This window comes from Thamnophis elegans, chromosome 6 (genome assembly GCF_009769535.1).
Source record: "Thamnophis elegans isolate rThaEle1 chromosome 6, rThaEle1.pri, whole genome shotgun sequence".
Taxonomy (NCBI): domain Eukaryota; kingdom Metazoa; phylum Chordata; class Lepidosauria; order Squamata; family Colubridae; genus Thamnophis; species Thamnophis elegans.
The window spans coordinates 38,929,011-38,945,090 of NC_045546.1; the positions used below are offsets into that span (position 1 = coordinate 38,929,011).

General features: G+C 36.8%; 1 protein-coding gene across 1 annotated transcript in view; it reads left to right on the forward strand.

Annotated features, from left to right (window-relative positions):
- The window catches only part of EPHA6 (EPH receptor A6), a 375,283-nt gene that overhangs the window by 342,348 nt on the left and 16,855 nt on the right, over positions 1–16,080 (forward strand). The window lies entirely within an intron of this gene.

Consider the following 16,080-nt stretch of genomic DNA (forward strand, 5'->3'; position numbering starts at 1 on the left):
TCAATTAACTGTTCTTGCACTCAAACAATTTGAGAAGAACTGATTGCAAATTGTGGCAAGGTAGGTAAGGGATATGGAATGAAATGAAAGTATGCGATTTAGAGTGAGCCTGTAGCAAAACATTTTGTGAGTTATTCATCAACCCTGCAGTGATTCTGTTCAGTTGGATTATGGCCTTATGCTGAGTTGTAATGTAGTCTTTCATTAATTGTCCAGAGTCAATTAGCCCTTCAAATTGAAATGATCCAAGTCTTGCAGTAAATGACATCCAAATGATGATTTGGAAATAATAATCAATAATTTGTTTTCAGAAAGCATTGTTTGGAGTGATGAATTCATATAATTTTCAGAAAATAAAAATTAGAGTAACCATGTTAATAAAAGAAAAAGAAACCAAATTGCTTTCAGAAAGGGAGCATTTAACTTCGCTTAAAGTAAAAAGCATAATAAGAAATGTTCATGCTATAGATTTATAGAGCAAAACTGGGATCTATAGTTTTAAATGGAGCAGAATGGTTATATTTGGATAGGTTAATACATGAAATTGAAAAATTCAATATTTTAATTTTATCTTGCAAAAGTCCAATTTCAGAGATCATAGTTTATTGAATACTATTATTGAATACCATTACAATACCTTAATTGCAGAAGTGTAGTATTTGTTCTATCATTAAAAGTATCTTACAATCAATAAAGGTACATTGTCTGGATATCAGCTAATTCTCAAGCAGAAGATCTTATGCCATTTCAGACAAGTGACTACCCAGCCTGAAATGGTATAGGGTCTCCTGGTTTAATTGACCAAAACACAAAACCTGAATAAGATTAAGATGAACATAGCCTTCAGCTGATTATATTACATTATTCCAATCTCAAAAAATAAATGAATTCTTCAGCATTATAATGCATAATATTTCAGTACATATCATGTCAAAACTTTTTTCTCTTTCAATCATTTATAGATTCAAGAATAGTGATGGTTATCATCTGCTTAGAAAACATTTTTCAAAAACATGATTTGTGCATACATCCATGCAGTCATTCACATCAAAAAGTCTGACTGAAATAAAAGACTGTGATAATTAGCAAAGTTACAAAATGATGGGATGAATGCTCAAAGGAATAGTTCAGAGATCTCAGTGGTAATAATTTTTCAAGAGTAAAATTGAAATACATATTATAAATGTTAGTATCCCAGAAAAAAATGAAAGGAAAGTCATAACTGAATGTTGAAAAATGGGATGCAAATATAGACAACATAAATAAAGAAATGATTTGCGAAGTGGTTTGCTTATGGAGTAGCTGCACAATTTGTCTAACATGTTATGTCTGAATCTGTGTCCGATGACTGGAAAATGCCTTATTATTGTTGTTATTAGTGTCCGACCTATCGCGACCCATGGAAAACGTTCTCTATGGGGTTTTCATGGCAAAGATACTGGAGTGGGTTGCCATTTCCTTCTCCAGTGGATCACGTTTTGTCATCCACTGGAGACAAGGCAGTAATCCCTAAAGAGCCTTTATTATATTGATTAATAAAGTCTGCCTGAAAAAAGGTTGCTTACATTTCTGTTGGCAGGGTATAAAAGGAAACAGTGGCCAAATCTGGAAAATACAATGCACTCTTATGATGCAGACACACTTTGCAAACCAATTTTTTTCTCTTCACAAAATACAGAATGTATAATGGGGAAAGTATAAATGTAAGAAGATTTGATTGCTGAATGAAAAGTAAGCATTGAGTTCAATTTTTTCCCTACCAGTTAAGTGGGCATGGCTGGGGGGGTGTCATGTGACCAAGTGGGGAGCACCATCCTACCAAGCCACATCCACCCACACCATGCCCACAGAACCCACAGAAAAGTTCACCCAAGTCTTCTAGTGTTCAACCTAGCTGCTTCTTGCATCCTTCTCATGTTTTCTCTGTGTGTATGAGCCTGAGAAGGAGAGAAGTAGCCACATTGAATACTGCGGCAGAGAGAAGTTGAACTTTTCAACCTCCTTTTGCAGCAAAGTTGCTCGGAAGGCAGCTCCTGAGTCTGCCTGTCCCTTTAGGGTCCCCCTTGCCCCCTGCATCAAAGTACCTTAAAGAAGCGCTCCACTGTCCCTCTGATGCAGTAGGCCGTTATCCTGGCCGTATCTGCAGCCAGCCCAAGTGGCACCGGCAGGCAATGGGCTGCACCTGCATGGCTGGCATGAAGAACGGGATGGCAGTGACATCCCATGACCATTGCTGACATCCTGTTCTTTGCACTGGCCACAAATGTGCACCCCATTGCCTGCCTGTGCCACTTGCAGCCAGATGCCAGACCCAGCTAGGAGAATGGGCTGCTGCAAGGAGGGACAGCAGAGTAGCTGAGTTGGCCAAGGTGGGTGGCAAGCAGGTGGCGGCTCCAGGGCAAGGCTGGAACCGGGGAATGATGCATTCCCCAACCTGGCCGAGGTGGGTGGTGGCTCTGGGACCTTGGGGAATGGCAGGGCAAGTGAGTGAATAGCAAGCAGATGGGTGGGGTGAGCTAGCGGCAAGCAGGCAGGGCAAATGGGTGGGAGGAGCAAGCAACTGGTGAGCAAGGGGTGGGGCAAGCGAGTGGCAAGCAGTGGGTGTGGGGCCAGCCAGAGGTCACTTCCGGTTCGTCAACCCAGGCCAAATTTCCACTACCGGTTCACACGAACCAGTGCAATCTGGCTGAATACCACCCTGAAAGTAAATGCTATATAAGTAAAATGCTTACAAATAAATGGAGTGCTTAGCAAATGGAGTAACATTCAAATATGCAGTTTTATCTGACTGTTTATTGTACTTAAGATAAATATATCTTAAGAAATATAAGAATATAAGAATATTTGTTGTTTTTTCTAGAGATATATTGACTGGAGACATAAATGTTCATGTACTTGTATGTATTAAATGAAAATAGAATAGAAATAGAGTAGAGCAGAGCAGAGCAGAACAGTATAGAATAGAATAACAGAGTTGGAAGGTACCTTGGATGTCTTCTAGCCCAATCTCTTGATCAAGCAGGAGACCCTATGCCAGTGATGGCGAACCTTTTTCACCTCGGGTGCCCAAAGCACCGAAGGCGCGCACTCACGTACTCACCCCCATAACTTCATTCCCCTGTGCCGTGCACGTGAACCCGACACACTGCCCCATGCATACATGCAAAGCTTTCTAGAGCCTGAGGAGAACAATAGTGGCCTCCACCTCTCTGTAGGCCCTCTTTTTGGCCCTTTTCTGACTTCCGGTTTGTGTGTTGAGCCGTTTTTCTCTCTCCGGAGGTTTCAGGGAAGCCTTCTGAAGCCTCTGGAAGGCAAAAAGTGACCAAATGCACAAAACGGAAATTTGGGAATGGATTTCCGGGTTGCCCATGGGGCCGTTTTTCTAAATGCCATTTCAGACAAAGGGTTGTACAATCTCTTCTTAAAAACCTCCAGTGATGGAGCACCCACAACTTCTGAAGGCAAATCTTTCCATTGATTGATTATTCTAAGTGTCAGGAAATGTCTCCTTATTTCTAGGTTGATTCTTTCCTTGATTAGTTTCCATTTCTTTGGCTTACTATTTCTTTCTCTTTCTTCTCTACTTCATATTGAACCACTTATTCAGCAAAGTGACAGTATTAAAAATGTGTATGTATGCTGGTATACATTCTTTCACAACAGTTGAAAGCTATGTGACAGTTTTCTCTAAGATAAAGAAATAATTTCTACAGTGTTCTGTTTTAGCTTATTTCTTCTTCAGCTTATTTCTCAACTTCTATAGCTGCTCAACCAAGTGGGCAACTTGTAGTTCTGTGTTTTAAAATTTATAAAAATTTACAAAAATAAGGCTTTGAACAACATTATTACTAAATGTTCATAGTTTGATTTTATTGATAGCTTCTTTATGTAAAAAAAAACAAATTATGTCAAATTGGACTACTATTTAGGTGTTAGCAAACTTGTTCTTTGAGTTGAGCTTAATTCCTGTTGACTTCATGGACAAAATCATGTAGTTTATTGGTAACAGTGTAAAGGTCAGTGGTGAGTTTCAGATCCCGTTCCAACCAGTAAATGCATCTTAGAGTCTCCGCGAACCTCCGCGATGCTCCAGCTGCTCAGCGGAGTGTCACTCAGGCACTTTATGCACCATGCGCTTCACGGAAGCGCTGAAGATTTAAAAGACCAGTAAGGAGCTCAGGCAGGCAGGTGGGCCCTCCGGAGCACCATACCGAATGGTATCTGGTGCTCCAGGCAGGCTTCGGTACGCCTGTACCAGAGCGTACCACCTGCAACCCACCACTGGTAGAGTCACTATATTGTTCCAGATACTTTCTTCAACTTTGCAATTCAGTCTGCATCTCCATATTTTACAATGTTTTGTTACATAGTCCTCACAGTTACGAATGATGGCTCGGCAGCCCAGGCGCGTCTTAGCCAATCAGACGCCCTGTCAGTTGCCGACTGTCAAGCGCGAGTCAGCCAAGTATAAAAGGCAGCACAACTCCAACGGCGTCCGATCTCTACATACTGCGGAAGCCATCCGTCTACCGCTACGACTTTCCGATCTACCGCAGCAACTAAAAGCCTGTCCGGTCTACTGCAATTGTTAATGTTACAACGTTCTTGTTATTAAAGTGGTTACTGTTACCTTCGAGCCTCTGTCCTTCCTTGTGAAGATCTAATAGTTTTCTTATCCAAGATTAACACAGTTCAGTTCTGCTTTGCTTTCTGAGCTCAGCCATGGTCAGCAAAGTGCTGAAATCTTACTGGGTAAATAGGATAATACAAGGCTAGATTTTGCAAACTCCATATTCTAGTAGTTTAAATAATGTCAGGGTAAGAAAGCCAATTCATCTCAGAGAATAATAATCCACAAGATGAAGCAGACTGCCATCACATGCTCCTGGTCCTGCCTGGAAAGCTAATAAATCCTACATGAATCTGAAGCAGATATCATGCTTCACTTGGAGCACTTTCAAGTGCCAACTCTCCCTAGTTTTAATTCCACCATTGGTTTTAACCTAATGTTTATTATCACTTAGCAAAAAGCACCATTACTTAGACGGACCCTGCCTAAAAGAATTTATGTATTGACTGTTTATCAGTTCATTCTTAGTAGCAAGGAACATTTCTTTTTTTTAATTGAAATTTTTAAAAAAAAACCTTTTACAAATGTTTACTTCCCTTCCCCTCCCCTCCCCACCCAAACCCCACCCCTCCCAACCTTCCCCCCACCCCGACTTCCCAGAACCAATACAGGGTATAAATCTTTAACAAAATAATCTAAAGTAAACTTAAAAGTAAAAATTAATCCTCTATCATTTGAGCTTTAACTCCTCTTTGGTAGGCTAACTCTAAACAGATTATGTCATTCCTTGTTGCCTCCGTCATAAGCTATCTGGAATTTCTTAGTTCCATATTTATTTTGAGTATAGTCAATCCATCTTCTCCACTCCAATTTATATCTCTCATTGGAATGGTCCTTGAGATATGCTGATATTTTAGCCATCTCTGCTAAGTTTGTTACTTTTAATGTCCATTGTTTAATAGTAGGCAAATCTTCCTTCTTCCAGTATTACGCCACCAACAGTCTTGCTGCAGTTATTAAATGCAAAATCAAGTTAGTCTCTATAACTGTACAATCAGTAATTATACTTAACAAAAATAACTGAGGGGTAAACTTTATCCTTTTTTAAGAACATTTTGCATAATCCACCATATTTTTATCCAAAATATTAGCAAGGAACATTTTCATCTGACTGAAATCTACAATAAGAGCAGCTGTAAAAGTTTATGTATTACTCCAAGGGAATCAATGTATCAAATTAAAATTAGTATAACCAAATGATAATAGTAGTATAAAAGTAGCATAGATGTCGCCCTGAAAGCCTATCTTACATTTTTAAAAAATAAGAACATATTAATCTTCTTTTCGTATTTTTCATTAGGCTAACAGGATGCAGGTAGCTGGATAATAAACAATTACATATATTATTTTCCATTGTGTCACCTTCAAGATGCCTGTACAAATTATTTGATTCTTCCAGTAATCCATTAAAATAAGATTTTATTAATTAGTACTGATAAATAATGTATGGTTGTAATTCATGCTAAAGATGCATGTGTTAGTCTACACTGATTTTTTTACATAATGAAATAGAGCTAAGCTGGAGACACAGTGAGCTGGATCCAGGCTGTTTGTCACAGCTAGAGTCCACTAAATCATCCTGAAAAGTTACAGCTGTCTCATTTCATTCTTTGGATTTCAACGTGCTTAGGTGTTAAGTGATTTATTCTGAATCTAGCCTAAGGGTGACTAAAATTATGGCTATAGTCCAATACAGAATCGGAAACAATGGATTTTAACTGTGGCTATTTATTTTTTCGATTGCCTCAGTCAGGCAAATCTGCCCACAGACACGCCTTTTTGTTATCAAATTAAAATAAAATTAAGATTAGTTTTAGCAGAAAACTAAATGCTTTGAGTTTAATATTTGTCAGTAAAGTTTTGTATTGTCAAGTTATTACTACATAAATATTATTTGTTGCCTTTGACTGCCCCACAGTGGCTGAACTGGAATTGCACTTTTTTCCAGAAAAACATAGGTATTTTTAATCAATTTGGGATTAGCAGACACAAATATTTGCTCTTCTTGTGGAAAGATAAATTTAATGAACACCTTTATTGCAAATTAGTCCAATACTTTATTTATTGATTAAATAAAGGTATTCGTTTCGTGCAAATTTGAATTTTTAAATAACCTACACAGATACAATCAGGGAACATAAATTTCACAAAAAGCTAAAATATTGATGTTGAAAGAATACTAGTTTGCTCAATTAGTCACCAGAAACTAATCTGACTAATTGATCTCAGTATGATAATCAGCAAAGCATGTCCTGGTTTAATTTAAACATATGATATCTCTGTATCAAACATAGCTTTCTGTCATGGCAGGTAAGAAACTTAATTTATTACTCTTCTCTGATCTTGAGGATATTGTGGATGCATTATAATTACTCCATGCTTTATGATAATAAGTTTCCCATCAGGCAATTCAGAATTCTCCTGAAAATGTACTATAAATTTCAGTTCAGTATTGCTTCTTATTGTATACATTGTACAATAATATATAGATTGTATAGCCAAATGGTCTCATAGCTCAGTTATTTATCAAAACCACTTGGTGACATTATTTCATCCTGATGGTACTCTTCAATAGAACTGTATGAGTGGCTTCGCAATTCGCTTCTAAATTCACAGATTTTTTTTTTAAAATCACAGATCACTTGAAAACAGGGTAGCAATGTTGCCCACTTTTTTGGGTATTATTTATATTTGGCAAACTATGAATCTACCAAGTTTTCTCTTCTGATCTATGGTCTTTCATTGTTTAGACATGTTTTCTGCTCTTGCAGACAATACTCTTGCAACTAGTGACAATACTAAAAACTGGAAAATCTGAATTGTGTATGTTTATTTGTGTTTGAATGTATCAGCGGTGGGAATATATCAGCGGTGGGTTGCCATTTTGTTTACTACCAGTTCAAGTGTGCTCCCGCGCGCACTCATGCACATGTGCAAGACTTCTGCGTATATGTAGAAGCATCCAGGCGGGTGGGGAGAGCCTCCCGCTGCCACTACTACCGGTTCAGCTGATCCAGCCGATCCAGGCCGAACCAGGAGCAACCCACCTCTGGTATGTATGCATACATGCTTCAAGCTTTTGAAAAATACCCCAAGGACCATCATACTGATAGATTTCCTACTCAGAACTCAGCATTATGAATATAGCAAGGTTATCCAGTTATTCACAAGCTACTTCTTTCCAAGTACAGGAAATGTCAATCCAAAAAAACACAAAAGATAAATGGTAGAAGAGGAAAGAATTTTAGGTATTTCCAATTTTCTTCCATATTACCATATTTCAACTAGCTTGATAACAGTTTGTGTGAGATTTTTTTAATTAGAAAAGGGAAAGTGATAAAGAAAAGCAAGCTGCTGAGAATCTATTTTGATTGCAGCATAGAAATATGTTTAATTAATTAAATGCAAACATTTCTAAATCTTCAATTTCATACTACCCATTTTCAGTCAACAGAAAAGTCCAAGTGCTTGTATTTTTGTATTTCTCATTTGTAACTTGCTGGTGCTGGTTGTTACCTTTAAAGCCCTACATGGCTTGGGACCTGGATATCTGCGGGACCGCCTCTGCCACATATCTCCCAACGACCCATAAGATCTCACAGGCTGGGCCTCCTTCGGGTACCGTCGACCGGGCAATACCAGTTGGCGACTATTCGGGGAGGTCTTTCTCTGTAGCTGCCCCCGCCCTGTGGAATGATCTACCCGCAGAGATCCGGACCTTCCCACTCTCTCGGCCTTCCGGAAAGCCACTAAAACCTGGCTGTTCCGGCAGGCCTGGGGCTGTTGACCCAAAATACGGTCCAGCCCCACTTAGAATGGAGTATATGGTGTGCTGTTTTTCAATCTATCTTTTCTTTCCCTGTATTTTATTTTTGACTTTTTCTGTACTGTAAGCCGCCCGGAGTCCTACGGGATTGGGCAGCATATAAATGTTATTAAACTTGCAAACTATTAAACTTGCAAACTTTGTGTAAACAATCCAGAGTGCACAACTATTAGTTAGTTTAAAGGTTTCCCCTATCCAGTCATGTCCAGTTCTACAAGATGGATCTCCATCTCTGTATCTTAGCTGAGGGAGTCCATTATCCAAAGATATTTCTGTGGTCATGTGGCCAGCATGACTATACACTGAGGCACACAGGATGCTGTTACCGTCCCACCAAGTGGTAACTATTTATCTATTCACATTTGCATGTTTTCTAACTGCTGGGTAGGCAGGAGTTGGGGCCAGTAACAGAAGCTCACCCCATAATGCAGTGCTCAGATCTCGAACCTGGACCGTCAGCTTTCAGCTGACAAGCTCAGAGTCTTTAACCGCTGAGCTATTAGGTAGCTTAGAAATAGCATTACAAAAACCTTCTCATTTGCTTTCAGTTAGTGATGGAAATACATTCTTAGTCTGATAAATATCAATTTATGGATGTATGTGTTATCAGATTAAGAATGTATTGCCATCACTATACTGAATGCAAATGAGAAGGTTTTTGTAAAGTTGATGGCTTTTTTTAAAAGTATAAAATGCTGTATTATATAATACGGATGCCAAAACTAAATGACTTAATAGAGAAAATGGAAGCTTATTTGTATTTATCATAAATTATTAAATTAAAAATGTACATGGTGCATGTAAAGCTTTTTAAAGATTTTGCTAAATGGGTACTATTAAAAGCTATGGATCAAGGAAGATACCTTCTTATAAAGTATTTAGAGAATTTTCTAATTGCTACTTTAAATAAATATTTGAAATCAATTGTTAATTCATTAATTACATCTTTTTTAAAAACATAAATGTCCTCATGATTGTACACTTCAATATAATTTCAGTCACTTGTCTTAAATGGTATAGAGTCTCCTGCTTGAGCAGGGGGCTAGACTAGAAGACCACCAAGGTCCCTTCCAGTTCTATTCCATTCTTATTCGAGGGATTAAAAACTTAACATATTATATTCTCTTGCAATGAAAAACAAAAAAGTTTATGAGAGCTACTATGATTATATATGGCAATTCTAGACATCTTTTTTTAAATGATCCCATGAAATGCATCTTGCCTATCATATGCGTTTATGCATTATTTAGGGTGATATTATCTAAAATCCAGAAAATAATATCAACTAGTTGGGACTTCTAGAAAGTATAGTTACAACAACTAAAGGACACTACATTGAGAAAGAAAGACTTTCATCATTCCTGATTTTGGAGGGGGGGGCTAAAAAAATTCCAATGGGTAGTAACTAGCCTAGCATTTCAGAATGATAATGCTTTCTCATTCATGTTGATTAATATGCCTTTCAATAAATAATATATAACAAACCTTTCATTTAAATAGTGTGATGATGCTAGACAAAGCAGCATACCATACCTCCCTCTTCCCCAAAACAGCTGTTTGTGCATAAGAGCTGTAGCATCTGGGTGGTGTATGTGTCTCTCACTGTGAATATAGAATTGCATGGTCAGAGAAAAGGCAGAGCAATTTTTAAACTGCTGCTCTCTTCATATTCTATGCTTCTATTTAAGGAAACAAGCAATTATGGATGCATTGCAAAATAGATGTGTATTGATCTACTATTTCAGAAGTATATATTGGCAATAAAATACATAACTGTTAGTGGTTAAATTGAATCTTTCAGAGTCTGCACATTAATCCAAGGATTAATACTGTTTGTCCCATTTATAGCATAGATTCTGGCACTTGCAAAGTACCCTTTGCCGCTTCTGTGATTGGGTCCATCATATGCCTTCTTTGCCCAGCTCTCAATGTTGCCCATAAAACTTAAGGCTGGTCTTTGAATTTCACAAACAAACACTCAATACTTTTGCCCAAGTGTATTTTTCACTCCCTGACAATACAAATCAGGCAAACCAAACTTATTTTATTAAAGGGAGGTGGTTCTTTATAAAGATGCAGAAACATGGAGAGATAATGCGTTCATTTGATATATGTGATGTATCTGGAAGCAACAAAAATACAATACATAAAAAAGGCAGAAATCCTTAAAACATGTTGCTTCTCCTTTTCCTACCTGAGGTTGTTTCTTTAACACATTGCAACACTCAAGGACTTCAGAGACCAGCCTATTGTTTGGTTGAGACTTCTGAAAGGACTAGTTTTTGCACATCAAGGGAAAAATATGCTTTCCTAAACTTCAAAACAAGACATGGATGCCATCTAAAATGCTAATATCACCTTTTAAAAATGTTAATAAAGCCTATGCAACAATAACTCTAATTTTATTTAATTCCTTGGTCTGTGCTATCAGTTATATACACACATAGCCAGCTTTGGATAAATAATGGGATTTATTCTAATCAATACATCTTTCACCAAAATAACTCAAAGCGCACTTCATATTCAAAGCTTTCTGAATAGAAAACAGGCCTGAAAATATTTCATAAAATAGTAAAACAGATTTTAGCAACAGAATCTAGAGAGAAAAATGCTAAATTCATGAAGACCAAGATGCCATATACACTTACAAATGGAAGAAGGAGACATTCACAATAAAGATAACAAGTTGGATTTATTGTTAATAGCCTTTCTATTGTGCCGTCAATCAGAACTTCCATTTATTTAAAGCCTAAGTACTATAGAATGTCTTGTTCCTTCTCAGAACATACTGCATCTCCTTTGTTTATGACTCATGAACAGGAAGCAGCTGTTCTCCTTACCACCTGATTTTTTGCTATTTTTAATCAATTTTATTAAGTTTCCAAGAGAGATAAAATACAACATAACAGACAAGGGAAAATTGGGAAGGGGACCAAAAAGGAAATGTTAAAAAGTGACGAAAAAAAAATTGACTTCCAACTTTCTCTAGTATAGATACGAATACAAAGTAACCCCTTACTCTAAAAACTTATAAAAATATACAAATTAGACAATCAACATTAAAATTATATAACAAAATTACCTCATTCTACATTTAAACATAAGCAAAAATATAATGTCTCATAGTAAGAATGAAAATTATACAATTTTCTATGTTTCTATAAACTTCTATTTTATTGTGATTATAATATATTTAGTCAACAAATCATAAAATCAAAACTTAATTTTTATCTTTGTCAAGCAAGAAATTGAAAAATGGTCTCCAAGAAAAAACAAACTAGATAGACTTTTGTGTCTCATCAAAGTAGTCACTTCTGACATATATGCCAGTTTCATTAATTTCACGATCAACTCTTCAGTTTTGGGAAATTGTGTGTCTTTCCACCTCTGTGCATATAAAAGTCCTTGTCGCTGTTGTCATACATAGAAATAAAATCCACGTTTTCTTTCAATTTGCTTATTCATAATACCTAAAAGAAAAGCTTCTGGTTTCAATTTTACATCCATTTTTAATCATTACAACATACCTGATTCCAATATTTCTTGGCAACCTTACATGTCCACCAAGATGATAAAAGGTATCTTATCATTGATTACATTTCCAGCACTTACGTGATATTCCATATATCTTTGAAATTTCTCCACAGTTATGTACTAAATTTTTTAAATTTTTTCTGCTATTGCTGCTGCTTCTAATTTTTGCTTCTTTGCAGTTTGAACCTAAGAATCGCTTTATGTTTCCTTTACATTAAGCATCAGTTTTATGTTATGAAACTTACAACTCACTGTTATTATGTTGATTTTGGCCTTTCAGAGTCATCATAGTTTCCCCAATCATTTCATATAATGTATCTTGATTAAATAATTGGAGAACCTGCTGCTCTTATTCTTCTACCTGGCTTACATCCTTCTCAAGATAAAGTTGGCCTGAAAGACCATGAGTACTGTGACCACAGGGAACTTGAATTGTAAATCTATCATAATGTGGAAAAACTGGGGGGGGGGGGTGTTAAGGTTTTACATGCTATGAATTACAGTACAACATAATGTTAATATAGTCTAATTTCCTAAGTTTCGGAAGCATGAGAGAAATTATTTTCTTATCCTCCTTCCTTCCTGGTCTTTTCAATTACTGAAACTATTCAGTAATTACTGAAGCTATGCTGTTTCTACAGAACATATAAGATGCACTTTTTATTTAATAACTGTTTTAGACAAATAACAGCTCTATCTTCATCTTTTCAGAGAGAGAAAAACTTGTGATAAGAGATTATTTAACATGGACAAAATGTTGGAATAAAAATTCTGGTTCCTGGCCCCATTCAAAGCTACAGTTTTCTGAAATTTGAAAATAAGTACAGCTCTGTGTCACATCTGGTTTTGGGCTTAGGATGAGCAGAAATCTCAAGCTGCTTTCAAGTGGCATTTTTAGTAACAATTCTTTTTGCTGAAGCCAATTTTTCTCTGCCATTTTAAGACAATTATTACATATAATTATTAGTATTATTTTATACTGCTTAAAAGAATAAGCTTTGCCTTTCACCTATGCAATGCAAATGACTCTGTTATAGCTCTGTAATTTTTATAAAAAGAAACTAAGCTATAGAAAATGATTGGTATAAACCCAAGAATTGCCTTAAGGCATTGTGATCATGATTGCTATGCTGATTATATGCCAAGCATTGAAAAGATTTCTTAATTGTGAGAACAGGTTGGCTGGAGGAATGTTTCTAACATATTATTTCCACTTCTGAAAGATATTATGGGTTTGTTTCCACGGAATTATTATCAGAATGTCAACACATACCTTCATTTGGTTTCCTGAATTTATTTTAGTATTACTAAGAAAGTGTTCTCATAAATTATTACCAGTTCTGTTACTTTTTTGTATTTATTATTACCCAACATTGCAGGAACATTACTGTGCTATATAAGTAGAAAAGAACTGAAATTACTCCTACTTTTTAGAATTATAATATAACTCTGAAACCGTGACCATTCAATAGAGAAGCAAATTTGATGGAGTAAAAATAAATGCAGCTGAAAGCTTAACTATTGAACAATGCATGGTAGCAAACAGATGAGTTTCTAGTGAGGCAGGAAGGCTTCATTCAACACTTGTGCCCACAGTTTATGAAATAAAAAGGCAATTTTTTCATTTTTTAAGGTTATGAATGCACTCATGGAAGAAATTTGGAAAGCAATAGTACGCAGCAGGTGAATTTCCAGGCAGCAGAAAGAAACGAAAGATGGGTTGAAAATAATTTTTCTATTGCATTTTATTACCAATTTTCCACTAAAAAAAACACAGTTGGTAATGCATTCTTGCATTTAAGTCTTTTAGCTCTAGTTCCAATTATGCTTCACTTTTAGTGCAGACACTATAAAATGCTATAACACTTTCCTAATGTAACAGTGTCAGTCAGATAGAGCTGGCTAAAATGAACATGCCAATCACGGTGTAAATGTAGGCAATGTTTTGATAAGTCTGAGTACCCAGAAACTCATGGGGACAAATTCAAAATTTTGCAGAATGTTAAGTTTTATAAAGAAATAAAATAGTAATTAAATATATAACTGAGAAAGGCTTCCTAAAAGGTCAAGGGAGGAAGTATGGGATGAGGGCCACAGTTTTGCAGTGTTGCTCTGAGCTTCTGAGAAATGGAAAGGGATAAATAATTTAATAATAAGATTTATAGAAGGCAGGAGAAGAGGTTGAAAATTGAGAGAGGGGGATATCAGGAACACTGAAAAATTGTTAGGGATTTAAGGGTGTGTTATATGAGCACCTGCCATGAGCATTAAGACTAGACCAGCAACAGGCTTGTCAGTAATACTGGTAAAATACACATTTGGAAGGTTAGTGGGAAGATTAGTTATGGACTGAAAACATTTTAAAAATTAGCAAAAGCACAAGTATATAGTCTCTTCCTTTAGTCCAGGGCTATCAAACTCATGTTGTCATGGTGATGTCATGTGACATACTGGGACTTTTTTCCCTTCGCTAAACTAGGCGTGGGTGTGGCCGGCGCGTGACACATCCGACCCTCGATTTGACAGTCCTGCTTTAGTCATTTTAGAACTAACGGAGTAAAAAAAATGTAGATGTCTCTATATATCCAACACACTTCTTTTTGTAGCACATATAAATAGAAATCCTTTTGGATTTTCCAAGCATGATTAAGCTAGCATGAAACTTGCATGCATGTCATGTACCTTTCCTATTTATGTCGTCACATAAATATTTGAAATCTGCCCATATATGGCTACGGAGTTCAACAAGTTATGGACATACAAACAGTGATATTAGAAATTTCATATATGCATTTTTTCATATATAAATAACAATAAATAAAGTATCATCCAAAGGAATAATAACCTTTAAGTTAGATTGTAAGGAGGCTTGGCTGTGCCTATTGCATATCAATCCATCAACCCTGTGCAGCTTTGATTGGAATCAGAAATAGATTCACTGTCTAAATCTCAGGTGATCTGCATCGGTTCACTTGTCCATATGAGTAGAGCAATCCATTACACACAAGGAAATTACAACTCGGTCTTGCGCTTCTTCTGTTATGATGACCTGTTGAATCAGTCGGGGCCAAGGAGCTTTGGAATACCTGAATGAAATAATGACAGAAGATTGCTCTCTTATTGATAATCCAAAATAGCATGGAAACAGATGCCAGCAGGTTTCCAATTTTCTCCTAAATACAGATTGAATCAATTCAAAACAGTACTACATTCAGTTCTTCTCTAAAGAGGAAGCTTCTATTATTTCTGTTTCTTTCTCCGCTTCTATCTTCACTATTTGTATGTGTTGTTTGTGTGTATACATGAATACATATGCATATATAGAAAATACACCATTCACATATATAAACTTACTGCATGCAGTTGATTCAGTCTTGTGATTTCAGCACTGGCAAGACCTTTTTTCAAAACCCTGACAGTCTATGCAGGCGTGCAGTGAGGGGAGGCAGGGGAGGCAGGGCCTCACCACTGTCATCATGAAAAGAAAAGAAAAATAAAAGGGAAAAGGCTGAGGTAGTTGCTGCCAGAGTCACAGTGGATGACTCTGCTTAGTGCTTAACTGTTTAAAAAAGCCTCTAAAAAAGTGCCCTCTGCAGGAGGAGATGAGAGAACCACGTGCCTCCTTTAGTCTATCTTTATGATCACTTGAGCAAAGTTAAGCAAGGGCTAAAAGGCGAAAAATTCCTTATGTAGAGGAGGCACGTGATTCTCTCACCTCCTCCTGCAGAGGGCATTTTTAAGAGGCTTTTTTTAAACAGTTAAGCAGAGGCATCCATTGGAGACTCTGGCAGCAGCTAACCCAGCCTGACCAGCAGCTCTTGCCTTTTTCTTTTACATTTTTACATTTTCATCATGGCAGACAACAGGAGAGTTGAAATCATCTGTGAAACAGCTGGAAAAGGTATGTGGGTCGGAGGGAGGAATTCAAAATTATTGTAATTTGTAAGTAATTGTAATTTGTATTAGTATAAATAATTTGTGTATGTGTCCGTGTGTGTGTGTGTGTATGTGTTTTACCCACCTGCTGGCGCATGGGCTGGCACTTTATTTTTATTTTTTAAAGCCCTGCTGCCGCGCGGCCATAGAGCAG